Genomic DNA, 27,925 nt, shown 5'->3' on the forward strand with positions numbered 1-27,925 from the left:
AGCCATAGACTGCACCCACATTGGGATACGGGCTCCGCACGTGAGGGAGCATGTGTATGTTAATCGCCGGGGCCACCACTCCCTCTATGTTCAGGTGGTATGCGATGTGAACCTCAAAATTCTCAGTTTGGTTGCAGGCTACCCCGGGAACTGCCATGATGCCTATATCCTGCGGCACTCAGCTCTCTGGGACTGCTTCCAGGCTCACACCATGCCGGAGGGCTGGCTAATTGGTAAGTCAGTTATCAGTGTTTTATTAATGTAATTTTCTATATACCCACATGATATGTGCCCAACAAAACACATTTTTATTTCATTTGTAGGTGACTCAGGATATGGGTGTCTACCGTGGCTCATGACACCTCTGCGGAACCCACAAAGCCCTGCACAGCACCGCTACAATGCTGCACACATTGCCACCCGCAATGTAGTGGAATGCACCTTTGGGGTGCTGAAAAGCAGATTCAGGTGTTCGAACAGATCAGCAGGTACACTGCTTTACCACCCTACCAAAGTAGTACTGATCGTCCAGGCTTCTGCATGCTACATAACATTGCTCTGGGTCAACCAAATTATGTTGATGTTGGCAATGCAGCAGTCGTGCAGGAAGCTGAAGCTACACAATATATGGTAGTTAGGAGTACGCGGAGGGGGAATGTGGTTCGTTCAGAGATGATATGGCACCATTTTACAGGTAATTTAGCTTGCAAACATTGACATTACAGAATAACCCATATCACCCTGACATGGTGTACCTTACAAAACAACTCACTGCTTTTTTGTAACATTGCACAGGGCCATTTGGGTACTAATGCACACCCCCTGCAATGTCTGCCATACCTGCTTTGTCTTTGCCTTGATACATGCTGGTACCTAGGCCTTTTCAATGTAAGTAATCCTAACATGGGTGATGTGTATAATTCATTGGTAAAACTACAAAACACAGGTGCAAGGGGTGGGGTTGCCATGTAGGCCTGAGATGAGGGGATTTTAATTTATTGGTAAAATTACATGGTACTTACACTCTGCAATGCTAAATGCTGGACCCTTTGAAACTTCTGTAATAGGCCCTAATGAAATCACATTATTCTCCTTGTAATGCTAACACAAACTTTGAAGGTAATATTGCAATATTCCAACACAAATCAAAGTATGGTTTAATTATTAAAGAGAATGACATCAATGTTGCAGGTAGCAAAAATATTTTACTTGCAGAAAAAGGCTTCTTTATGCAAATGGAACAAAATAGTGCAATATGACAATGTCATCAGGAGTACGGATGCAGAAAAATCCACAAAATGTATACCCTTAAGCATTTTTGCCCTGAGACCGGGAAATGCCACCCTTTCCAATAGACCCAGACCCACCCCTAGTACATACACTACGATGGGGGGGGGGGGGGGGGGCGGGGGGAGTAGTGGGTGACCCACTCATGGGTGTGGAGGACATGCTGCTGCTTTGAGTAGATGTGGTTTGTTGTTGACCTAAAAAATTGCTTGCACTTAGGCTTAACTGAGTTTGTAGGGACATCAACGCAGTTATTTGCCCATTAATAGCTTGGGTTTACCAAAATTTGTGCTTTGGCCCCTAATGGCCTGCCCAATCTCTCCTAAGCGTGTGTCTATTGTGGATGCAACACAAATTTGTGTACCTACACTTGCACGCAGACTTTGATATACTTTTCTAATTTGCTGACCAATGCTTTGCACATACCCCTTCATTTGCTTCTCTTTAAATGTGTGAATGGATCTGGCCAAATCATCGGCATTAGTAGGAGTATTGGTGGGTTGCAGGAGTGGGGCCTGCTGCCCATGTGATTGAGTATAAGGGGAACATTGATTGGCTCTGTTCTTTGTTGTGCAGGTTCCAATGTGCTGACAGGCTCCAGCATTATTTCACTCCTATCATCCAGCATCTGTATGAGATCTGTTGGCTCTGGCATCGGTTGTGATGATCCTACAAATAAGATTACAGAGGTAAGTATGGTATGCAAAATTTTGGTAGGTGTGTAATGGAAATTGAGTTATAATGGTGTGGTGTGCAATATACATATTGCATCTATGTGGTGGCTTAGTACTTCCACCACAAAGGGACTATTGTTGATGTTTTTTAAGAATGCTTAGTTGTGTTGTTTTTTTCCCCAAATTTCACATTCCAATGTACTGTATTTTTAAGGAATTCTTTTTAAACACTATAATCGGCCATTGCAATGGCATGTGCTGTCCAAACACATGACAATCATAAGTGTAAAGTGCATGTGTTAGGTAAAACACATGCTTGACAAAATATTTTGAGTAATCAGGATGTGCAAATGAGTGAGAACTCCCAGGCATGGTTGTGTAGTTGTACAGTGCAGGGTGTAGGTTTCAGCCATGTGTGGTATTAAAAAATGCTTTGCTTAAGACGATCACATCTCACCTGCAGGTTCGAAATCACCAAGATTGGGATGAGATGGATGAACCACAACAGCAGGCTGGGAGTCTGTAGCTGGAGCTATGAAAACAAAATGGCAGATTTAGCAATATGGACATTGCCACGTAAAGTGCATTATTTTTTTGAGGCTACTGTAAAAAATGTTTAAACTAAGTATGCTAACCTAAGTTACCTTGAGGATTGTGATATTATGCAAAGATTAGGCTATCATCATTTTTCATGTAAATTAAACATGAGCACATTGCAGTATAGTATGGCTGCCATTTTAAACCATCATATACAGCATGGGTCCTCAAACTGCGGCCCTCCAGATGTTGTGAAACTACAAATCCCAGCATGCCTTGCCACAGTTTTGCTATAAGTGAGTCTTAAAACTGTGTCAAGGCATGCTGGGATTTGTAGTTTTTACAACATCTGGAGGGCCGCAGTTTTAATCCCATTCCCACCCTCTCTCTGCCGCTCTCTTAGCATGTACACTGGCACCACTAACACCGCCCCTCCCCCACCTAAACCCTCTTTTATCATGGTGCCCCCCCTGTCATTTTATCCTGGATCCGCCCCTGGGCAGCACTGTATCTCACACAGCCAGCACTGTGAGAGCCAGGACAGGGAGAGGCAGCATGCTGACAGGAAGAGCTGTGGCAGGGAGAGGCCACATGGTGGAAGGTCAGCAGGTGGAGATGGAGGAGGATGATGCAGGAACAAGCTATGTGTCCTCACAGGAGGAACAGAGTGGCAGGCAGACAGAGGGGCGGTGTTAGTGGTGCCAGTGTACATGCTAAGAGAGTGGCAGAGAGAGGGTGGGAATGGGATTAAAACTGGAACGTTTGGTTCCAGAGTAATCTGCCCTCAAAGAACATGAACAGCCATGAAATTACATTTCAAAAATAAAAAAAATAGTTTACACATAATATCTCTGGAACCGATTGACCGATATGGACCAGCCTGTTATCACATTGAAGGCCCAGCGATTTGGAATTGAATGAGATCAACCACAAGCTTCTCTGATGCCAGGGAGGGAACTGGCAGCCATCGGAACGGGGTGGGGGTCGGAATTTACGGGTCCCATATTATCCTATGGGGAAAAAAACGTTACAGCTTTGCCAGGCGATATCTCTGGTTCCCGGGGGGCTAGAGACACAGGGCTGGGCTCATTGGAAAACCCTGGTCCTCAGCTACAAAATGAAATGACAGGGTGGGCACGTGCCAGGGTGCCCCCCCCTGAATCTGCCACTGGTGCTGCCTCTCACTCCCCTACCTCTCACAGTGGTTGGGGTAATTGGCCCTCTGCTGCCTGTCCCTCTGCCTCCTGGGTTTGCTCGCATGCCTCCTCTTCTCTCCATCACCAATGCCTAACTACCTTTCAAAGGGTAAAATGGCACCTGTGACCCTTTATATAGGGGGTGTGATGTGTATTGTAAGGGACTAAGGTGGGCCAATAGGTTAGGAGGTTGTATGGCCAGCTCAGGCGGAATTGTGTATTTCGCATTCCGGTTGGTCACAAAATCGCACTTGACCTAACCCGGAAATAGCACTTTTATGGCGTTTTAATTCGACTCCATTCGCCCCATATCGCCCATTACCGCACTTCTTCAGCGCAAAATTGCTACACATTAAATACGCGATTTGGGATTAAAAATGCAAATTAAAAAAAGTGCAATAGATGGCGATTTCCTAACAATTCGCACGTTGCCAAAAAAATCGCCATTCACTAAATCTCGCTCTCTGTCTCACCTGTCGCACTTCACTGGCCTACAGGGTCCGTTTCCCTTCTAGCCCAATGCCCCTCTATCCACATGCCCCTTGTATGTCCCCCATGACTCCTGTTTCTTCACCAGGAGCCTGTGTACCCTCCAATCTCTTCTGTAGCCTCCAGCAACATGTCCCTATCGTCACTGTAACCACTTGCCTCCTTTGCCCCCTCCCACCCCTCCCCCCAGCAACCTGTGCCCCCTCCACCTCCTTGTGTTCCCTCCACCACATGCTCCTGGTGTGACCTCAGCTACATGCCTCCTGTGTTGTCCAGCTCACTGCACTGTCCCACCGCATCCTCATGTCACCCCATCCTCCTGATAATTGTTAATGGTTGAGTATGGCAAGATTTAGAAGGCTGGATACAGCTGTGGTCTGATAAATGACAACAATTTGGAATGATATATTTTTTTTAAACCATATGAGGAGTTCATTATTTTGTTTTCAAATTCTTGGTACTACTGTGTATATACTGTATGTACAGTAGTTTTTAAGTTAGCAATATTAAACATAGTGTAGGACTTCTCTAACTAAGTGCCCATTTTTAGAGATAGGCTGCTTAGTGAAAAGATGCTGGACTCAGAATATGCACATGGATTTGGTATAGGAGTTTTCAGGACAACAAAAACTTGAGATCTGATACCAGTTGCACCACCTGCATTTGTGGTATTTATACCAATTGTCCCATGAAAAGACAAGACTATGGGGGAAATTTACTTAGATGTGTATTCTACTTCACATGTGATGTTGCTATGGGCAACCAATCATAATCTTCTTGTTTATTTAGCACAGAACAGTGGTTCTCAACCTCGGTCCTCAAGGACCCCCAGTGTTTTCCAGGTCTCCACACAGAATCGCAGGTGAAATAATTAGCTCCACCAATGATCTTTTAAAATGTGCCAGTGAATAATGAGTGCAGCTGTGCACCTGCCGGGTGACCCGGAAAATGTGCACTGTTGGGGGTCCCTGAGGACCGAGGTTGAGAACCACTGCTCTAGAAGACAGTAGACAGGATCTGATTGGTTGCCCATAGCAACATCACATGTGAAGTAGAATACACATCTTAGTAAATTCCCCCCTATATGTCATGTAAATTAACCATATCATAATAATATATAGGGATATAGTATCTACTGTATGAGGCAGAATGGACTTGTCACGATCCAGGTACAGTACCTAGACATGTATCCTTATCTGTAAAGTGTCTCTCCAGACAGATACTGTGCTCCAGGTCTGGATATCTTCTGTGCTGTTTGCATGCAGCCCACAGTACAGCTTATCCACAGTCTCACCAGAAGTCATCTGATGCTGCAGCAACCCCTGCCTGTCAGCTCCAGTCTCCTGTGGCTTCCATGCCACTGCCATTATCATAGGCCACAACCATGTGCTGCATCTCTCCCAACATGACCCTCTCCAGGAGGGACACAATGCTCTGTTTCTGGACATCCCTCTTAATTTATGATTGCCATCACCTGTAGTGAAACAACTTTCTTATCACTTAAATTGTTCAAAACAGGTGATGACCATCATGCATTAAGAGGGAATTCTAGGAACAGAGCATTGTGTCCATCCTGGAGAGGGTCATGTTGGGAGGTATGTGCTGTACAAAGTTACAAACACTGTTTCCCCCCCTTCCTTGGATATGGGAGCAGCCATGTTTATTCCAGTCACCTGTTTGTTCACAGCAAATCCTGAGGATCCTTCTGTTCTGCTAATTGCCTAGCAGGGCCACCGATAGAGGGGTGCTCTGGAAGGGCCCGGGCAGCTCATTTTGCCGATCGTAAATCCCTAAATTTACTAGGCTTCTATGACCTATCAGCAACAACCTTGATAATGGAAATGCAGTAGACGTGCTCTTCCTAGATTTTTCAAAGGCTTTTGACATGGTTCCACATAAGAGGTTGATAAATAAAATGGAAGATCTGGGACTAGGGGTAAAAATTTGTAGATTGGTAGGGAACTGGCTGAATAATAGAAAGCAGAGAGCAGTATCAAATATGATACCAGTACTAGGTGGAGTGCCACAGGGGTCGGTGCTAAGGCCCCTTTTATTTTATATATATATATATATATATATATATAAACTTCTGGTATGCCGGGCACTGCTTCCCTTAGATCGTTGCTGGTCGGGTGCCGGTGTCAAGCGGGTATGTAGACTTCTTGGGGTAGACACAGCACTCCAGACACGTGGAATCTCAAACGTATAAAGTTTTATTGAAGATGGCAACGTTTCAATGCGGATGCATTATCGTCAGGCTCCCTGCCTCCCGAGCCTGACGATAATGCATCCGCATTGAAACGTTGCCATCTTCAATAAAACTTTATACGTTTGAGATTCCACGTGTCTGGAGTGCTGTGTCTACCCCAAGAAGTCTATATATATATATATATATATATATATATATATATATATATATATATATATATATATATATATATATTAATGTTATTGGGGTGGGTATACTCAACAATGTTTCCATCTTTGCTGATGACACACAACTGAGCAGAGTAATTAGATCAAGAGAGGATCTCTCCACGCTTCAGAGTGATCTTAATAAATTAGACGAGTGGGCTAAAAAGTGGAAAATGAAGTTCAATGTGGATAAATGCAAGGTTATGCATCTTGGGAAACATAACCAAGGTGCTAGCTATACCCTAAACGGGGAGGCACTGGGTAATTCAGAAAGTACCTAGGAGTCCAAATAGATAACAAGCTGCGATATTCAGAATGGACTGGGTAGAGGCCATAATAGATAGAGGCAAAAAAGTGGAGAAGTTTTTTATGCTCTGGGATTCATATATACCGACACTCCCATTAAATACCAGGAAGATGATACATGACAGCTTACAGTCGACTACATGGTTCCTAGGCCGAGTAGCCGCACAAGATCCCCCGGTTCCACTGAATGACCATTGATAACTAAATATAATAACATGTCAGAATATGGAAATAACAACAAAAGGAAATAGAAACCACACGAATGCTTATTATTGCAAATGAAAAATGTTTATTAATATATGTGAACACTGAGAACATGTAATTGATTGTAAAAAACAGAAACACTTTGTAATATGCACAGAATGTCCTAATAAAAAAGTTTTGAAAAAAAAAAAAAAAAAGATAACAAGCTGCGGTGTAGTGCTCAATGTCATATAGCAACAAATAAGGCCAACAGGATACTATGCATAAAAAGGGGCATGGAGACTAGGAACTCAAATATAATTATGCCACTGTACAAAGCATTGGTTAGACCAAATCTAGAATATGGGGTACAATTCTGGGCCTCGCACTATAAAAAGGACATCATAGAACTGGAAAAAATCCAAAGAAGAGCAACAAAGGGAATGGAGAATTTAAGCTATGAAGTTAGATTAAAACATTTAGGATTGTTTACGGTAGAAAAGAGACGTTTAAGGGGGGACATGCTTAACATGTATAAATATATCAGGGGCCAATATAAGGAACTGTCAGACGTCCTTTTTACTGTAAGGAAGAACTCAAGGACACGAGGAGATGAGTTTAGATTAGAGGAAAGAAGAATTTGTTCCCTTAGAAGAAAACAATTTTTTTACAGTAATGGCTGCCAAACTATGGAACGCTCTTCCTGGAGAGGTGGTGTCGGCAGACACAATAAATACATTTAAAATAAGGTTGTACAAACATCTATTGGTTAAAGACATACGGAGTTACAAGCAATAATCACAATCTGTCCTTAAATATATCAGTATACACTGCGTATAACAAGGGATGAAGCTAATATACCAAGGTTGAACTGGATGGTTTTTATATCTCTCCTTTACAAATCTCCAAAATATATCCTATAAAAAGGATTTATTCCCAAAAAAACATAAAAAAATTCTCATCCCCAACAGAAGAGAACTTTCACATACATCCATGAAAACAGTCCATGACAAAGATTTTGACAGAAAAAAACATCAATATAAAAAAAAAATAATGACCTGACTTGATAATGAGGTAATTTTCTTATTCAAGAACACATTCAGGAATAGTCTTCTACTATAATGCAGACTGTACAATTAGCATTTTCTAGACTCTTTTGGACTGTGATTTCACTCTGGTTAGTGCTGCAACTTCAATTGCTTTCAATTGTCTTCATCCCTGACACAAACATGAGTTCCTATGAGCAAATATAAAGGTGCATTGTTTTTTCATTTGTACTATTATAATAATAATAATAATAATAATAATAATAATGATATTTATATAGAGCTTTTCTCCCATTAGGACTCAAAGCGCTGTACCATTGTCTTTACAGCTCGAAATACAAATACTACCCAGGTTTCTAGCAGATCATAAAATGAGTTTTGGCTTACTTTATATCCACCATTGCTACAATGCTACAAACTTTACTGTGACAATTTGCCCCTATCATTTATTATATTTATTGTATCACTAGCAATCTCAATATTTCTAACGTCTTCCAATAGCTGTAACATCTTGTGAAGTGTAAAGTGATCATCAAGCATATCATCAGATGCAGCAGAAAGGGATGGGCAACTTAGAGGCACAGAAAGACAACTCATCAGAGCCGAGGAAGGAGTATGGTAGGGTGGGAGTTTGGAGCCACAGATAGAGTTTTGAAGAAGCTTATGCATAGCGGACTCTTAGAGGAGTTGGGTCTTCTTAATTCCATAGTAATAAAAGTCAGTACACTGAATAGATCGTGGATCCACAGAAAGACAAAGATGAGGTAAAGTTGCATAGTGTGAATTAGGGAAAGTGGTGGGGTGACACCCATATAAATAGTAAAGCAGAGAAATGGAGAGCCATAGAATTACATAATCTGTATATAAAGCAGGTTTTCAGTCCATCAAAGTTGTGTGACCAGATAACATGAAGTTGGGAAAATACAGAAGATGCAGCTCACTGAGCCAGGCAATTCAGCGAGGGAGGGCTGCTGCATGATTGGGATCAGTCTAGTGCTGTGAAGAAGGCATAGGCAACAATGTGAAAAGGGTTACCTTATGCCAAGATGGTGATTGACATCATAGACACAGTGACGCACTCCCCAAGAAGTATGTCATGCCACTAAGGGTCAACTACTGTATATATGTCCTAGTAAGCACGTCAGAGCAGCCAGAACAGCTGCATGTAGGCAAGAGCAACAGTGACCACTACAAAGGTTGGTAATTGACTGTAAGTGGTAGTTATCCAGAGCTCCTAGAAAGTCAAGGAAAACCTGGTGCAAGTGCGCACAGGTAATGATGCCTATAAAACCAAGTGCACATATAGAAGCATTAAGGCTGACATGTTCAACACTGCATCATCACCAAGTAGGGTGTATTTCTTCTGATGATCTGAACTTAAGGTCATTACAGCAGAACAGAGACAACTGTATAAAAAGAAAGAAAATAATGGACATTAAAAAAAAAATAGAGGCCCTTAGTATATGAACGGAAATGCTGGTGACTGTAGAAATAAATGAGCCCTGTGTTTCCCAAGTGTAGGACCATAAAGCATCAATATGCAAATATAATGTAATGTGAATCACACATATATTGAATTGATGTCTATCTTCTTATTCACAGACATACAGTAACAAAAGATTGTTACACAAACCACAGTGAATCTGGAAGAGCTTAACGCTGCTATTAAAAGAGACCACAGGGATTTTGCGCTACTCTGCTGTGTGCCGGCTCCCGCACCATGTGCCACAGTCAGAGGAGGCAAGCGGCAGTGCAACAGATTCGGAAGACCGCATCTCATTAACAAAACAGCTCATGCACCTCTAGAGCCACGGGTTTGCCACCCCTGTTGTAGTAGAACAAAGACAACTTAAACAAAATTAATATACACATATAAATCAATCTTGTTTCATGCAAGAATAGCAGCAGTTTCTGTAATAATCTGTACAGGACTCAGGAGGGCTATAAATGTCTATATGCTCTGGCTAGGGGGGCCCCCTAACAGATGGGGGCCCAGCAGTATTCCCTGCACCCCCCTCATAATCTACCTATACTCAACCTGTCCTAAACCAATGCAGCTACTTCCCTTCCCAATCACTATTCCATGTTCCAGTTTAAACAGAGGCAAGAACCAAAAAAGGAAGCTATTTCTCATCACTTGAATAAAAAAAGACAGGCTTTAATACTGCAGCTCCCTCTTGTCAGAAATCAATTAAGGGACTGGCTGGTGTAGGCTATTAGCATTTTAAAATTAATCGAAAAATTGGTGTAGATAAGACACATACTTATAAGAATGCCATATTTATCTGATTGTAATTCTGAAACAAGCTCGGAAGAATATAATTCAGAGAAGCAGTAATTATAGTACAGTAAGTCTTGTTCTTGCACAACAAGCGGCAGGGAAAGCAGGATAATTCATAAGTAATAATGTAGAGAGGTCAAAGAAGAGAGAAGATCTCAGACAGACCTTGAAGAAAAGTTCTGGCTCGATTATACAAAAGGGTGTTGTCAATTTGATACCTGTTCTCCCAGTTCCCGCCTAAAACATGTGCATGTCTCTATATCAACATGAATCCGTAAAATAGTGTATAAAAGGTCACCTCATATCTGGTTATTATATATTCCGGTGTTCTTACAGACAGAACAAAACTATTAGTAGTCTTCAAGAATAAAATGATCAGAGTAAGTTATGATAACAAAAGCAATGCTTGCATTCTTAGCTCTTACTGATTTGGCTGCATTTTATATGTCATTATAAAATCCATTTTCAAATGGAAAGATGCTGAACAAATACTGTAAGTAGCTGGCAAAATAAGTTTGCCTTCGGCAAAAAACAGGAAGAGATACAAATCCTACATTTGCTTTAATAATGAAGAACTCTTATCTTCATCACAGAGTTCTGCTTTTAAAATACCATACATATGAGACTCTAAACTGCCATTGTTTGTTGGCCAAAGCTTTGAAATATTTATCTTTTGATTCACTGAGTCATAGGCATAAAAAAAACTTTTTAATGTGGTTATTTTCACAAAATGGATTTTCTCTATAGTGCTGGAAATCCTTTGTACTACACAGCAGGTCCCAATGGACTTTGAGAGGTTTCTAACAAGTAATACGCATTATTACTCACTTGTATCACTGTCTAGGCTATTTATCATTCTAAGTGTATTGTTACCTCAACCACTTGCTGCACGTTTGTAAGTATCCTCCTGAGGGGATTGGGTTTTAAGCAACCTTGCCAGAAGCACATTGAAATTCTTCATCAGTCTCCCTGCCGCAGGAATGCATCAACTGAGCGTGATTAGATTACAGTGTCCTACAAGCAGTGTTTACCATACAGCTGATGCCTTTAACTCAGTCTTAAAAAGGCCATTACATCTTAAATTATGAAGTCAATTCCAGAACTGACTTACGATCTGCCTATTAACTTTTATCAGTTTAATATAGCAATATAAAAGAAAAGCAACAATGATCTTTTGGAAAACGGTTCTCTTCGCCTCCCTGCACTCACGTCCGTGCCTGTCGATTTATTTTTTAATTGAAAATTTCATAAGGTGGAAAGTTTATTTCCCCCTTGAGTTGAAGATGCTTTCTGATGCATATTCATGACAATGCGGACAGGTGTTTTAAGCAAATCGGAATTGGAAATTTAAAGATTTGGTTATAATGAAATATAGAAACACCACATAGTTTATTTAAATGATAAAACTCATCATCTATAATATTGTGATTCGAAAAATGGTGATTAAAGCGATTTAGTCATTTCTTTTTTGACTGGAGCATAACTCTGTTCCCATGGCAGCACAATTTTACATATGATACTATAGAATATTCATCTGTTTGGTTTTACTTTTTTTCCCCTCCCAATCCCAAACAAAGCCTCTGAATATTAAAGTTTACATTTCAATTTAAATATAGTTAAAATTCTTAACAGTGACAGGAATAAAGTTAGCAAAGGATGTTAAAAATTACAGCTTTAGCTGTGAGTATCTTGTTAATAAGAAAGGTAATTGAACCAGGTAAGAAAATGTATATCGGCAGACTTTAATTATTAACAGCTTTATTCAATTTTTCCACTTAGTGGGAATGGAGACAGAAAGCAGCCAGAACCGTTGCATTTCTCATCTATTAATGCAAATGAAGTTGGAAACGGAATAAGTATTTACAATATGAAAACATTGAATGCCTCCTGATAGTCCCAATGCCCTGCACAGAAATCTCATCTAGAATAAATAAACATCACTGTAATGTTACATTACATCCTCCCCTACTTGCTGCAATCACAGTGGCAAATATTGGGCACAGATTTCAAGGATTAGGACTTCAGATAAAGGAAACAAGATGGACACAACAAAGGTTTGTAGACAACACACATAAAGATAGGAAAGAATCTAAGAACAGGTTTTCCATTCTCATCATTCAATAGGGGCAGGGCAAGATTAACAATAGGGCGGATGGAGCTGTAGCACCAGGCCTTAATATAAAAATAGGTCCAGCATTATGACAGCATGATGATCACCAGCTGGCCACATGGTTTGTACTCTTATACAGTATATTTAGGAAGTCATTGGGGCTTATAGTGTATGGGTTCTACATGCCTACATGGCATTGGCCTCATCTCCTCCACTTCTCATAATAGGCCTTTGGACATTTTCAGTTCCAGGCCCATGAGGGAAAGTGGTGGAGGAGAGCAAGGACACCCAAATATCCAGACGCCTCACTTTATATCCCCTGCAACCGAACCAGCCTCCAGAACTCATCCACATAGCCAGAAACCGAGGGACAGCACTTCCATGCACACCAGGTAGAGCACCTCACAACAACAGGCATTTCCTGGGTTGGAGATCAGCATCTCTCCTAAACAAGTCTCCCTATATTGGAATCTACAAATGGAACAATAATCCGGAGGTATTATAGGAACGGACACAGGACATTATACGGCTGAACTGTGGGTGACTATCCCTGCTCTCATTTTTATTTCTGTGGTACATATATATGTTTATGGACATAAGATTTACCCCAATTTTTTAATTGTACTTATTTTTAATAAATTTATACCTAATCATATTCTCACCTGTTGCATGTTTTTAGAGAGCGTGGCTTCACCTCCCCTTTTCTTGCATTCTGTTTTTTTGGGCTTGACTTCCCAATTTTAGAGGACAACTCCTCCCAGGCGCCCCTCTAGGGCACTTCGGTGACCTATTTCTTCTACACATCCAGGCCCAAGAGGCCTTAATCTAGCCCTGAATAGGGTGTATAGAAACTGTCTTTCTCCCAAAAACATTCTATTAGGTTCCCAGAAGCTGCCAGATATGGAACCTATGTATCTATTGTCTATTGTAGTTTATGTTGGTGGCAAATTCAAGTCTATGACAAGTATGTACCGACCACTGCATAATGCGTTCCACCAGCTGTCCTGCTGGAAGCCATGCATTGGTTCGGCATTATGAGGGTGAGTCAAGTTGATTTGCAAAAGCAAATCCATTCTTTAATCAAAAAATCCATGTGCACTGCAGATGGGGTTGATGTAACATGTGCAGAGAGAGTTCGATTTGGGTGGGGTGTGCTCAAACTGATACCTAAATTGCAGTGTGAAAATAAAGCAGCCACTATTTACTCAGGGGTCCCTAAGGACGGGCGGATGCCCGAAACATGTCAGATTGATTATCTTCAATAAAATAATTGCACGAGTTAACTTTACAAGAAATCCGTGAGTGCCGCCTATACTTCTAACTGTACTAATAAGGCTGCAAGGCCCCATTGGGAAGGCACCAGGTTGTCACCAGCACATTCAGCAGATGAGTGCCGGACATCTTGTGTACTAGTCTGCTACCTTGTGATTGCCTCTGTGTTAGTGCATGTGTGAGAGAGAAAGAGATGCATTTTCATTTGCTGCCAACAGATGGCAGTGTTTCAGAGACACTTAAATGGACACTATATATATATATATATATATTTTATATATATATATATATATATATATATATATATGATTAACACACAGTAAACAGTGATATGGAAGAATGCAAAAGGTCATATGTGCAGGAAGACAAGGTTAAAGGACCAAATCACAAGACCCCAGTCAATGTGCAGAATTCAATGTCCCTAATCGCGATGTGCAGCGAATCCTGTTTAGGATTCGCTGCACATTTGCCGTGTTCCGGAGGGATGGAGCCCTCGCTGACACACTATTTAATGAGGCAGGGGCTCGCTGCCCCTGACCGCGAATGTGAACCCCTGTGGTGGATGCCGCAGAGAGCCTGAGGATGGCGGCAGGCAGGGAGATGGAAGTCTCCCTGCCTGCCCCAGAACGTATGTGGGGGGGAGGTGGGCTCCCCGGGACCCAGGCAGCACAGGCTGCCCCCCGGGAGAGCCAGCAGGGGACCGGGTATTCACTGAACCCTATCGCGCATATGTAATGATCGGGAGCAGTGAATATATGAATATTTAATGAGCGGCTCTCGGCTCCCGGCCCCCTGCTGGCTGCTATGTGTAAAAAATATATATATTTTTTTAAATTAAATATATATTCATGTGCTATAAGCACATGAATAAAAATAACATGCCCCTTCACAGAATAAAATTTCTGATTTTTTGACACCAAATGTAAAACAACAACAACTTTTTTTAAAAGTTCACTTTCCACTTCACCATGAAAATATGGCGATTTGCTACACGGCGACACACGGTGAAAATCACTTAGAAAGATGGTGAGAAGTGCACGATAAATAGGGTGATTTACTTTCTGACCCAAAAAATCACCTTCCAACGCGAAAATAGCACAAATTCGCTGTGAAACAGGGCGAATGATCCTCATTGAATACTGCCCTTTCAAAGGCCTTATACCAGTGTGTACTATATGGTAATATGTGTATAATTTGCAAGAGTGTTGATCACTTGTTTACCATGTACAATGGCCTGACAGTCCTTTAAGATAGATTTATTTTATTTATGATCTGCATAAAGATATTCAATATCTGTCACCATCAGGATTTTCTATTAACATATCAAACTAGACAGTGTTTCTGAATACTTCAGAAACCAATACAACTCTTTATTATGACACATTTTGTTTCAACCCTTATCACCATCAGCCAGTGCTCACGTGAGACTAGTGAGCACTAGCCAAGTCTTGATTTGAAACAGATGCAAAAAAGTATCATATAGAACAGGGGTGGCCGGACTTTTGCAACCCGGGATCTACTTTTTGGACACTTACTTACTGGGGATCTACCGGAATCTCCCCCTGTGTAAAATTTGCCCCTACAAATGCAATATGTACCTTACACATTATGCCACATGGAATAAGCCAAAATTCTCATTACAGTATGCCACATATGATGAGCTGAAATTCACATTCTGACAAAAGGAATGACATGAAATTCACATCCTGACACAGGGAGTTAGCCATTCTGACACCGGGAATGTGCCCTAAATTCACATTCTGACACAGGGAATTAGCCCAAAATTCACATTCTGACACAGGGAATTAGCCCAAAATTCACATTCTGACACCGGGAATGTGCCCTAAATTCACATTCTGCCACAGGGGTTGAGCTAAGTTTCACATTCTGACACTGGGAATTAGCACAAAATTCGCATTCTCACACACACTTTTAGAGGACACAAAACTCCATAACAGGCAGAATCTGGGATGAACTTGCCATTGCGAGGACACCCCCTCCCTCCACATAACAGCAAATACAAAAAACCTGTGGGCTGTATAGAAACCACCCCCTCCCCCATATGCATGGGATGTACCCACATTAAAATCTGACTGCCCTCGGTTGTCAGGACCCCCGCTGTTGGGTCCTGCTGAGACCACTTACTGTGACTAAGCGCTCCCACCGGCTGCCGCTGAATATGATCTCCCCGCTGCCTATATTGTGCCGGCTGCTGCCGCTGCATATGTTCAGCCGCTGCCTATGTTGTCATATGCTCCTGCCGCTGAATGGTTTTCCTGCTGCTGCCTGTAGGCTCCTCAGTTGCTGTGCAAGCGTGGCAAGCGCAGCGAGCCCCTAGAGGGGACGCGGATACCTTCTTAGGTATTGGAGTCCCCTCGCGGGCTTCACAGGTATCCGCGTCCCCTCGCCACGCTTCGGGCTCAGTGGCTCGCTGCGCTCGCCACACTTTCTATTCTCAACTCCACACCGGCGTGGATAGAGGGGGTACAAAAAGGTCGGAGGACGCGTACCGCTGCGCTCGCCACGCTTCGGGTTCACGTTTATAGTGGGGGGGTGGCGTGGGGGTGCATTTAACATTGTAAGCACCCATTAGGGTGCTTATACAATGTTTAATCGCATCGCATTGTATGGCATTGTATGCCATATACAATGTCATACAATTTTAAAATTGTATGGCATTGTACAATATCGCGCGATATCGCGTCGCATCGCATACCATCGTATGCCTTATGGTATGCAATGCGATGGGCGCCGCCAAAATACACAAGTACCAATTTAATTGTGCGTGCACCTTTGAGCGCCCAACGCTTCTTTTTTTCTTTGATTTTAAATTGTCGATTATTTTCCGCTTTAAATAAACTGGAGATTTCTTACCAAATCTCTCACATTGTGAATCTCTAATCCTATTACATTTCACCCAGTATTTTCAGCAGTTGAAACATATTGACACATTATGCCCTGGGACATCTCTAATGTGAGGTCAGGTAATATAGTCACTAAAATGTGCGATTTTGCCCTGGGCATTATACTTTGTTTCTTCAGGCTTGCTAAAATTCAAAGTTAGAATAATCTAAACGTCAATATTATTTATTTAAATAATTCAACTGCTGCTCATTAGCTAACTGTTTGGACATGATTTAATAATTCACAGACTATCATTCTGTATTATTCATGGTTTATACCAAATAGTAATGTTACGTTAAATATCCCACAATGTTAATGTTTTATGTATAGATTGCATCTTTGAATCAGGCATTGACTTTGTTATATGTACCATAGCAGTCCAAGTTTTACACTAGAATAACAGCTGACTAAATAAACCCAATGTCACATTTGCACCTATGATTGTAGAGAGATATGGTAAGATCAGCTAGTTGTTCTTATTGGAAGCCAGGATTGATGAACAGGTGGCTGGGGATGGGGTGGCCCAGGAGAACTTACAAAAACATGCAGCACTCCACAGGACTTCTTTCAGCAATCACTCAGATTGGCATAAGATTGAAGGCAATGTTTCAATGCTGTTTATTATGTGGCATTTTCATCAGGTGGGGCAGGGAAGAGTACCAAGCCAAAGAGAAATAGATAGAGGATGAGTTGTCTCTGCAAGCGCACAGGAGTGCAACAAGGGTCCAGGTGGCAGAGAGAGGAACTGAATAGAGCTACACATGCAGGTGATCGCTACAAAAGTGAGTATGTGTGGTGCTACATAGGGATCTATAGGATGAGGAGTGTGCTTACTATAAGTAACTTATAGTCTTATTCAATGCAATAGCATACCTCCCAACATGACCCTCTCCAGGAGGGACACAATGCTCTATTCCTGGATTTCCCTCTTAATGTATGATTGCCATCACCTGTGTGGAAACACCTTTCTTATCCATTAACCTGTTTAAAAACAGGTGAGGACAATAACACATTAAGAGGGAAGTCCAGAAACAGAGCATAGTGTCCCTCCTGGAGAGGGTCATGTTGGGAGGTATCAGGGCCGGATTAAGGATGGAGGGGGCCCTGGGCAACAAATGTGTGGGGGTGCGACCATTAAAATGTTTTGTTGATATTTGTAAAAAAAAAAAGAAAAAAGATTTTTGCAAACATAGGTCAGGAACATCGTGACCATTGGAATATCGCGACCATCGCAACATCCATGACTGCCACTGTCGCCCCTTGGATAATCCGGCCCTGGGAGGTTTGCTATAGGGGGGGTCATGCTGTTGAGAGGTAGAGTAAAATTTATAGTTACACCACTGTGTCAACCTTTTGTCAGTGTCGTGTTGACCTTTTGACTGTCTGCCTAGACAATACCTATGAGCCATCCGGTAGGCTGATTATTTTTGCACCCAATATATGTTCTGTGATTGAAACGAGAACATTATTTTAGCTCTTGCTGCACATCCCTACTCCAGGCAAGAGGAATTATTTTATTTTTCCTTACAGAAATCATCATAAAAACAAACTATTTTCAAAATCAGTATTCAAATTCAGCAGCTCTAATTGGCTGTCCTGCTGAGCTTTACTACACTTTTCCTACAAAATTATACACAATTGGTCCACCACAAGAGCATAATTTGTCATGGAAATAGGTCCTAAGAGTGAATATAGATGTAATTATGAAACAGCACGATGCTAAAATAACATCCATCATTATTTTTTAGAGGGAATAATCATGTTGTTTTTGCATTAGAGTTGGACTAGTCCCTGCAGAACAGAGATACAGTACACCAAACAGCATATACTCTATAAGTACGGGCAAGCCTGTGCAATTTGCTGTCCAGACAGAATTTGTTCTCTATGTGCAATTCATATCTATGCATTTTAAGTAAGTCTGGCTATGCAGACCTGAGGTTTTAAAATTTCTAAGTGAATATAACTGTACTATAGGGATCCATGATAACATTGCAGTAAGGTAGGAGTTATCCGAACCAGATACTTTATAGCCAGAATGCTATTTAGTGAAGACCTTGGGGCAATGCAAAGAGACTGAGAATATTTAGCTACTATTTATTTATTTATTTATTTATTTATGGAATGCACATAATTTGAAATGACCTACACATAACTAATCTACGGTGCACTTGGAGCCTGACTCAGTAAGGTTTGCTAAGCACTGTAAGCAGTGGTCGTTCGCTGCTTAGCGAGCCCTGAAACTCCACCTGACGGGGGGGAGGGGTTGGTGGCTGACGTCAGCAATCTGCCCCCAGCAGGCATCGACCTGCCCACATTCCCAGGGGAACGCCCAGCGTTTTCATGGGAACACTCATAAAACAATTAGGGGGGAAATTTACTAAGATGTGTATTCTACTTCATATGTGATGTTGCTATGGGCAACTAACCAGAAACTACTTTTTATTTATTTAGCAGCCCTCTAGAACAGGCATGTCCAACGTTGGCCCTCCAGATGTTGTGAAACTACACATCCCAGCATGCTTTGCCACAGTTTTGCTATTAGAGAATGCTAAAACTATTGCAAAGCATGCTGGGATGTGTAGTTTCAAAACATCTGGAGGGCCAACGTTGGACATGCCTGCTCTAGAAGATAGTAGACAGGATCAGATTGGTTGCCCATAGCAACACCACATGTGAATTAGAATACACATCTTAGTAAATTTCCCCCTTGATGTTCCCGTGCATCTACTGTTTGCTCTGAGCAGAGATGGATGATCACATTGGTGCCTGGTCCCAGGAGGAGGAACCTCCCTGAAGCAAAGTGCTAGCAGGAACATAATGATTATGTCTAGAATGAATTTCAATATGCTGATTACATAGGCCACCCAACACTGTCCCGTAGTGTGTCCTCCAAAGTCTAGTGGATGATCTGGCTCTGGTTCTGACTGAGGTGACCTCTCTAAATTTTAGTTCTGTATATAAAAGAGAGAAAAATATCTAAGGTGACGATCTGAGCTAAAATCATACTAAAGCTGTGTACACGGAGCAATATTGCTGGCAATATGGTCGCTGAGTGACCATATTGCCGCAATTTGTCATTTGTCTGTGCTGCAGCGATAAATCGCCGGGTGCCCGCTCCCGTGTTCAGCCCCCTAATGGTCGGTGTGATCAGATGTTTCTCTCTGCAGCTCCCCCGGCAGAGTCTCCTGTTCATCAGCGACCGTTTCAGGTCACTGATGAATTCTGGACACTGAGCAATATATTGCACCATGTGTCTGCAGCTTTCCTCTCCCAGAAGAATCACAATATTCTGAGTAGTCCCTAGTGAAGTGGACAGGATGGAGAGCTAACACCAGGAGCTAAATTGACAAATTGCATAATTGTAGTCCTCCCCATAACCGGCCCCGCCATTAGCTGCTCATCCCCACTGGAGTGGAGAAACATATCGGGCGAAATGTAATAGGGTGTGATTTTTGGACATGTGCGATTTTGGGTCAAAAACGGCCGAAATCGCACATTTTCCGAAAATCGCACATTTAATAGGTTGAAAATCGCTGTAAAAAATCACACTTTTTACCGCGAAATCGCACTTTTAGAAGTGCGATTTTTAGTCACATTTCAATTCGCATCCAGATGTTTTCCCATTATAAAGTATACAACTCGCAAATGTAATAGGGTGTGATTTTTGGTAAATGTTACCAAAAATCGCAAAATAAATAGACCAGGTTCTGACAGGCGAATTTGACAGAACCATGCACAGATCATTGAGATCTGTGCATGGTCCTGTTAATAAAAATGTGTAAAAGTGTTTTTATAAAAAAAAAAAACGGCGTAGGGTCCCCCCTCCTAAGCATAACCAGCCCCGGGCTCATTGAGCCGGTCCTGGTTCCAAAAATACGGGGGACAAAAAATCTGGGGGTCCCCCGTATTTTGAAACCAGCACCGGGCTCCAACAGCCCACGGTGTCATGCCACAGCCGGGGGACACTTTTTATACAAGGTCCCCCGGCCAAAACATGAGCACCGTGGCTGGTCTGCCTTATACGGGGTACCTGGAGGAGTGGGGACCCCCCCAATAAAGGGGTCCCCCCCCCTAGGCTTCACCCGTCCAGGGCTGAAGCCCGGGGCTGTCACCGGCGTCCGTGGCCAGTGGACGCCGGCCTGATTGGGTTAAATCGATCATACGTTACATTCAGTGGTGCAAGTAGAATTTTTTTCTTGGTGGTACTGATAGCCTCCACCAAAAATGGGCATGGTCATTTGTCATCAGGGGGCGTGGTCACACAAAGCTAGAGGAGTGACTAAATGAAAATAGAGGCGTGGACACAGGAGACAGGGAATGAGAAACAGGGAATGACTGGGGGTGGGTTGGCTCTTGCTTGGGGGAGAGCCAGGCAGCTTGTGCTTACAATAGTGGAGCCTGCTCTTCATGCTGTCGGTGCTGCTGATGCCTGTCAGTGTGACAGGCTAAATCAGCAGTAGCCGGTAGCTGCATACAGCACCAATCATAACGCTGGGTGGGCGGGCTGCGGATGCATTATATTTAGACTTAAAATGAAAATAGAAATGACAGTGGATCAGGGGTAAGTGGTACTGCGTACCTGCAACATATTTCTTACAGGTACTCCGTACCACGCCGTACCCCCTTACTTGCCACACTGGTTACATTGCTTTATACCGGAGAACTTGTAGTCCACCTGTAAAAAGAATGTTTATAAAAAACACACACACAGAGAAGTAAAAGTTTATTACACACACACCTCACTTTTACACCAGCGTTACTTACCATTCCTGGATCCAGCGCTGGTCTGGCTGCTTCACAGCCGGCTCCCCCCGCACTGACAGGCAGCGGGGAGAAACGGCTTTCTCCGTTGCCTCTAACAGCTTCTGTAGCGCTGTTCCAGCGCTACAGAGGCTGAGAGCGCGATTGGCCGATACGTCTCCATGGAGGCGCATAGCTCAGTCCTGATTGGCTGAGCTATGCGTCTCCATGGAGACGCATAGCTCAGCCAATCGCGCTCTCAGCCTCTGTAGCACTGGGACAGCGCTACAGAAGCTGTTAGAGGCAACGGAGAAAGCCGGTTCACCCCGCTGCCTGTCAGTGCGGGGGGAGCCGGCTGTGAAGCAGCCAGACCAGCGCTGGATCCAGGAATGGTAAGTAACGCTGGTGTAAAAGTGAGGTGTGTGTGTGTGTAATAAACTTTTACTTCTCTGTGTGTGTGTTTTTTATAAACATTATTTTTACAGGTGGACTACAAGTCCCAGCGGGCCCATTAATGCCCCGCATGCTGGGACTTGTGGTTCTCCAAGTCCCAGCATGCGGGGGAGGTCTGCTGGCACTTGTAGTTCTCCGGTATAAAGCAATGTAACGTATGATCGATTTAACCCTATCAGGCCGGCGTCCACAAAATCGCATTTATGAAAATGCGCACATTTTCATGACTGAAAATGCGCACATTTTCATGACTAAAAATCGCCCGAAATCGCGGCAAATCGCATTTTTTGCCGCTAATTCGCATCTCATTACATATGCGAATTCGCAGCAAAAAACACGATTTTTAAAGGTGCGATTTCTGGCGAGTTTGGAACTCGTCCAAAAATCACACCCTATTACATTTCGCCCATAGTCAGCAAGTACATGTTGTTATAACTCCTTTGACCTGGTTGGGTTCCTTGGATTGTTTCAAAACCTGCACCCTCACAATTTGAATTAGGTTAAGTTACCACATGAATGTGTTTGGTATCCACAGTATAGGAGATTATTTTGTCTATGTACTTGTCTATGCTTGACTCTACACTACACTACAATGCGCCCCTTCTAAATAGTCCCTTTCTCCACTGTGAACAATAAAACTAGTCACTTCATTGTCATTTATATTATGATTATTATAACATTCATGTTTTTTCTTATGACTGCTATGTATCATTGACAAAACATATTTCAAAACATTTATAGGGCCGAGATGCAGCAAAGTGTAGAAGCATCCAAAGTGTCCGTGTTCGCGTATGTACTAAGCCTGAATGCGAAAGGATTCCGGGACTCGGATGCAGTGGGCAGCGGCGTAACTAGAACTTAGTGGGGCCCATAACAAAAATCTTGAATCCCCCCCCACCCCAGAACAGAGGTGACAGGACAGGGACATGACAGTGGGAACAGGACAGAGGGGACAGGGCAGGAAAGAGGTGAATTTATCAGGGTAGAGGTGGCGGGACAGATGTGACCGGTTTAGCTGGCAGGGAGATGGAAAAAACAGACGTGGCAGGACCAGGAGAAAGTGAGCAGGAGAAAGGAGTGGTAAGGACATGGCAGTGGGGATGGGTGCCAGACGGCTCCCCGACAGTCGGGATTCCGACAGTCATTACACCGACGTCGGAATCCCGCTCCCTCGTGGGGGTCCACGACTCCCCATAGAGGGCGAATAAAATAGGTGGCGAGCGCAGCGAGCTGTGCAGTCGGGATTCCGACGTTGGAGTTATGACTGTCGGAATCCCGACTGTTGTGTCATACCACACCCATAGGGATAGAGACAAAATTGTAGGCAAGTGCTGCAGGAAGTGGGGGTTAGGGTTAGGCACTAATGGGGAGGGCTGCGTGTGTGGGGATAGGGGTGGGTAGGTTAAGCGGGATAAGGTTAGATTCTCTGTATTGGGATGCTGGGAATGCCGGGATATCGTATGTATCCCATTACTTGGACAGGGTTAGAAGAGAGGTGTCAAGACCAGGACAGATGGAGGAGAGAAAAGACAGAGGGGAAAGGAGAGAGTAGTGACAGGGAGTGGGACAGAACATAAGTGACATGCCAGGTATAGAGAGGGCATTAGAGAGGAATGACAGCAACAGATAGAGGGGGCAGTTACATGATATTAAGGAGAGTACAGAGGTGCCAGGACCAGGGGACATGACAGATCAGTGCAGTGGGGTCAGGAAGGAGGAAATGGTGAAAGTATAGAAGGGGCAGGTAGAAGAGAGTGGGGAGAGAGGTGGCTCGCTGGATGTAATGGAGAAACATTGGGTGAAATTTAATAGGTTGAAAGATTCAGAAAGTGAGAGATTTGGTAAGAAATCTCTAGTTTTTTTTAGTGGTAATCATCTACAATGCAAAACCAGTTTGATTTTGTCGTGTAAATGGTTGCCAAAAAACTGAAGATTTCTTACCAAATCTCTCACTTTCTGAATCTCTCATCCTATTAAATTTCACCCATAATTTTTATACCAGATCCATCTGTTAGCCACATTAGCACCTCTTCTGTTGCTGGGACGAGGATCAGCAGGTGCATGTACCTTCCACTTAGCAGCACTCATGGAGACCTCGGCAGATGGCAAGATCACAGTAGGAGCCGGGTCAGCCAGGGAAAGGTGGAAGGCGGAATCCGCAAAGAGAGTCCTACTTGCAGAACCTGCTCCATGCGCCCGCCACTGCAGAGCTTCCTGTTTCTGTGAGATGATGACATTACCATCATCTCATGAGTTTCTCCACCAGGGGGCTCAAACACAGTCAGTGGGTAAGGAATCCTGGTGATACCACTACTACCTCTCCTAAACTTGTATTGCGACTGGCTTATGGAAGTACAGTGCAATGAGGGCTTTGGGGCCCCTGATACGGCCGGGCCCCATAGCAGCTGCACCCCCTGCACCCTCCATAGTTACACCACTGGCAGTGGGCAATACGCTGTCCTTTGCTAAAATCATCATGCATAGGATGTTACTAAATGTCGATATGCATTGGAAGCAAAATTTGCATATGCATTCATACAATGTTACTAAATGTCAGGATGCATTGGAAGCAAAATTTGACACTTGACCTTAGATAGAAAAAACCTACCCCTACCCTAAACCACCGGGTGTCGGGCACTAGGCCCGTGGTTACTTTCAGGCCCCTCCGGCCTGTGGGCATTGTAGTCGGGCCCTCTCGGCCCGTGGTCATGCAATTGTTGGGCCCTTCTGGCCTTTGAACCTTCAGTTGGGCCCTCCAGGCCCCTGGGCTCCCCCCCAATTAGCCGGGCACTAGGCCCATGGCCCCCATCACCAGGCACAAGGCCCGAGGCCCCCCATAGCTCGGGGGCTAATTGAATCAGGCCTCTAGGCCTGTGCCCCCAGTCAGGCACTAGGCCTGTGGACACAGACAGGCACTAGGCCTGAGCCACAGTTAGGGGTGATTGTATTGTAAGGCACTGGTGTAATTAACAGGCAGGTACTAGGCCTGCATGTGAGTAGGAAAAGGTCTCTAGGCCCCATATTGTGGTTTCCTGTGGGTGGTTGGGGTTAAGAGGTGGACGTGCTCTGCGGCAGTCCCCTCGTGGGTCCCCAAGTAGCTAACCGGGATTTTTTTAGAGTGTGCATACGCTGGCCAGCTCTAGTCAGGAAGGGAGCAGTTACACCTGAAAATAGGCAGAGGTTTGAAGAGACGGGTTGTGTTCATATTTTGTATGGTTGTATGTTTTCCGTGCAGGGCGTCTCTGTGTAGGATTGTTAGCACTGTTAGTTTGTGTCACACCACACACACACATAGTCAGTTTGAGGGCTATGTGATGTAGTTACCTAGTTACGTGTTACACTAGTAAGCGTTAGACTCTGCACGGTGTTGTTTTTGGTGTTGTCGCTTCCTTACAGGGACCTGTAAGGGACGTTAAGGAGAAGGTACAAGATTGACGACGGTGAGTGTTGTGTGTGTTTGTCTCTGCCTGTCTCCCTTCCTTCCTAAATCCAGGGGTGTGCGAGGTCAAGGCCTCACCTTGTGTGCGAGTGCCAGTAGGTGACACTCCGGGCTCTGAGGCCGTGCGCCGATGATGATGTTTCCCGGAGCCCCGAGCTTCCTATTGTAGAGACGTTGCAGGACGGAGGGCGATTCGGTCTGCTTCCAGGAAGAACAGTACTCATCACCTCTTCTTCCCCCTAGGAGTTCGTGTCTGGGTGCTGGAGTTTCCAGGACCGTGATTTAGCACGGCCTGAAGGTGAGAGGATGCGGCACCAGGTAAGTGGTCCGACGACACCTGCATGGCAGCATGCACCGCACCGCCCCTACACCCATCTCACACAGGTGTCAAACTTTTCCATGTCGACATGTTGACTGTGTTGATGTTTTGTCACTGTTGAACTTGCGCATGTCGACCTTTTGTCAGTGTCGTCCTATTGATTGTCGAACAATTGGACTTTCGGTGTTGACCTATAGACAGACTGCTGAGACATTTTCGGTGAGCCATCTAGATCCTTGCAGACAGATATGTCTAGGTGGACAGTCAATAGGTTCATACCAAAAGGTCGACATTACAAAGATCAATATTGAGAACAGGCTAAATGTCAACATGGAATTTTTTTTATTTTTTTATATATATTTGTACTTTTTTCATATTTTAGCATCCACATACACTCTAATTCTGAATGGTTGCATAACAAGCAAAATGACCCATTGGAGGGTTCTCAGGTGTGGACACATTATAAAGGCATGTCAAGTTCAACCCTCGAATTTTCCATGGGAATCTTTTGTCAATGTTGACCTTGTGCATGTCGAGCTTTTGCAGGCTTCCTAGACATTGTCTGTGAGCTACATTATACAAATGTGGTGGCCATCATTCTTCCAGGGGCTTTCTGTAGATTCGCCAGCCTCCAGCCCCCACCAGTCGCCGGAAGGGGACACGCGCGGCGCACACGAGACGCGCATGCGTCCCCTTACAACGGAGCTCCCCGCCGCTCCCCACCGCTTCGCCGCTGGTCCCCGCCGCCCGATCCCACCTTCCCGCCCCCCCCCCCTAACCCTGCCCATCTCCCTGAAGTGGAGACGGGCAAGGCTCGTGCGTCCCAGTCAGATGGAGCACCGGCTTGCCAATGGGGGCGTTCTGGCGAGCCCCAGTGCTGGCTGAGAGGTGCTCCATCTGTACTACACTGTTAATATCAGTGGCGGCTCCAAAGTTCATATAGGGGTGCCACACCAACTGCCAGTCAGTTCCGGCCAACAATGTTTGGCAGCATTTTGAGTGGCAGTAGGTAAGGCTACCCTATTTGAATTTTCGGCCACATGTGAGGTGGATGTGTTCTTGCATTCATCCCCTCACATGCTAGTTCAGTGGGGCATGTTCGGTGGGGCGGGGGGCAGTGCTGACTGAGTACATGCAGCCTAATGAACAAGTATAAACTGTCCCATTGTGTATGGGGAGTCATCTGCACTGTTCAGGATCTGCAGAAGAGATGAATGAAACCATATAAAGAGCAGTAAGCTATTTTATAAATACTGTACTCGGGTCTTTGCTGCTTTGGACCCTGAGAACAATTTCATATAAATTCAAATTAGGTTTGTCTCAGAAGAAACAATCAAAATGAAAAACAGCACATTGTTACGGTTATCAATAATTACTGACGTGACTTCACCTGGAACCATTTCCGAGCACTACAGACAAGGAAGCAGGGTGCCTTGTGCTGCAATATTAGGTAATACTCATACCACTGGAATTGACAATTAACAGCGTGAAGCAAGCAGCTTTATTAATGCAGCAAGAAATATGTGATTGTGAGGATAGAAACAACAAAGGCTGTGACCCTGGATTTGCAGATGGAAGATGTAGTGATAATAATTGGCAGCCTACTGTGCTGTCATCATCTTCATAACATGTCCAGATATCATATATATATATATATATATATATACTCACAAAGGAAACATTTTTCTCTGTAGTGTTGTTCAGCAGAAGCTATTTAATTTACATGCATCAAATTGTTACCTGTGACACGCCCCATTACATAGCAGAAAAAATAATGGGTATATTATTGTACCCACCTCATCTGTGCTCCCATCTCAGGTGCACACAAGCTGTGAGCAGACAAGCTGAATCTCAGAACGGCAGGTTCAGTGATGCGTACCCCTCATTGTAAGATTTGTGCGCTCATTTAGGCAGTGTTATCTTTACCTTCTGTCTCGTGTCATTGTATGCCCTTCATTAGTATCATGAGCCTTACAATGTACAGCATTGCATATTATGTTGCTGCTTTATAATAAAAAAAAAATGAAAAAAAAATATTTTGCTGTTACACTAACGGCCCCAATACACTATCGCAATTTGGGCTGATTTCATCCAAGAAATCGGCTAGCCATACACTGCTGCGAGAGGTCACAGTAGTGGTGTAGTAGTTGTTTGTTTATTTATGAGGCGCCACAAAGTGTCAGCAGCGCCCTACATAGCAAACAAAAAATAAATTACAAGGTAACGTACAGAGTGTGTTGATACAATACAGCATAAATAGGGGTATAGCTGGTA

General features: G+C 43.6%; 1 long non-coding RNA gene across 1 annotated transcript; it reads right to left on the minus strand.

The window, feature by feature from the left end:
* Positions 1–1,603: 1,603 nt before the first annotated feature.
* Positions 1,604–27,500, minus strand: LOC146062667 (uncharacterized). The gene is made up of 3 exons (XR_014471457.1): positions 27,448–27,500; positions 2,419–2,493; positions 1,604–1,956 (listed from the first exon to the last, which is right to left on the minus strand). It is a non-coding gene; the product is annotated as an uncharacterized LOC146062667 (long non-coding RNA).
* Positions 27,501–27,925: the final 425 nt, after the last annotated feature.

The sequence above is a fragment of the Crinia signifera genome, chromosome 3, assembly GCF_055691185.1.
Source record: "Crinia signifera chromosome 3, ASM5569118v1, whole genome shotgun sequence".
In the NCBI taxonomy this organism is placed as follows: Eukaryota; Metazoa; Chordata; class Amphibia; order Anura; family Myobatrachidae; genus Crinia; species Crinia signifera.